We start from the raw sequence: 1,565 nt of genomic DNA, 5'->3' as shown, positions 1-1,565 counted from the left end.
TTGGGACACATGAAATCTGTTAAAGAACTTGGGACTTTTAAAGCTCCATCTGGTTCCTCTGCTGTTATGGATTTTAATGCTGTGTTGTGTCAGACCCTGCTAGGGATGGCCTGTTTCAGTCAGTGCATTTCTCAGTTCTCCAGTATTCTACTAGCCACCATCTAGCTGTAATATTTATTAGTCTCCATACATGTACAGCTTCTTTTATTGTGAAGACGTCTGCTGGGTGGCAGGAGCCCAGTATGTCGCAGCTTTGTCACTTTACTGTTTATGCAAGCAGGAGATTATATGCAATCAATAAACTGTCGCCCCATGCATTGTCAGTAATCATGCTGTATATACAGATCGGTGATAACTTTCAAACTAAAATGTTTGTTTACGTTCAGAATGCACATGTTCAAAATGTTCGTTTCCATTACTTTTAGCCAGAAAAATCGACAGAATGTTCATCTGTGCCTTGAGATAATGTAAGGGAGGTCGATTTTCCCAACAAATTTAGACTTTAGACCATATTCTTATTCTCGCTGTGCATATAAATGACATGCAATTCTGATCGTGAGGTTCAGGTTTTTTTTTTTTTTTTTTTTACTTGTTCTCCTTTAGGTGATCGTTGTATGGAACATCATAAAAGTATTTTGGTTTAAGCGTGAAAAGAGGTTCTCGGAGGGAACTAATCCCTGAGGGATGTCAAAGCAAGGTTCCCTGAGAAAAAGCTTTTTTTTTTAATTTATTTTTTACCCAACTTCAAAGTACCCCTTTAAAGAATACAGACCGCACTGCCCAAAATCTATGTCCTTTGGATTTGTCTGTCAGAGTCGCAGGGTGCAGCGCAGCCTCAGAAAGGATTGCCATGTGGCCTTTTCATGGCCACTGCTGGCTTTATGATGGAGCAAAAACAGACCAGACATACTGTTCAGAGCTCTTAGTGCACATGCCAAGACTTGATGATCATATAGTCTTTCTATGTTTTCTCTGTTACTGTTTCTACTACCACTCACACATTACCAAAAGGGAATGCCATCTTTTCCCCAATCTCTCATCTTTTCAACCGATTCCAATTTTCCTTTTAGTATTTTAGAGAAGTCAAGTGTCCCTCCCTCCCCTTTCCTCTCTTCCTCCTCCTTCCTCTGTTTCTGTGCATCTTTCTTGGATTCACATTTTTTATTGAAGGCCAAAGACCTGTCACCAGATTGTGATGGGCAGCTCCCTGGGTAGCTGGAAGGTCAGAGGTCAGGGCTGCATCTTATCCTGTCTCTTCGTCTTGACTCAGGGCTTCTAAATACAGGAGAGGGGAAGACCCACAGCTTGGCAGTGATAGCCACTTAGGGATAATTAAAACAGACGAAGGTATCGAATGTCCAGTTCTGCCTGCGCTCATGCTGCCAGAGATAGACGTAGTGTGGTCATTCGTCAGTGTGTTGTTATTAAAATGTCAGTGAGGGCTCACGTTTTAAAGCTGGCCATGTGAACTGGTGTGTTGTAAGCTGCTGCAGATCCCCGAGTAAGAAGTTGCTGACTGATAAATGTGCATGTGTAGGGCCGGAGATTGTTTTTTTTTTTTTTTT

Source organism: Sander vitreus, chromosome 20, assembly GCF_031162955.1.
Source record: "Sander vitreus isolate 19-12246 chromosome 20, sanVit1, whole genome shotgun sequence".
In the NCBI taxonomy this organism is placed as follows: Eukaryota; Metazoa; Chordata; class Actinopteri; order Perciformes; family Percidae; genus Sander; species Sander vitreus.
This window is presented reverse-complemented; position numbering follows the sequence as displayed.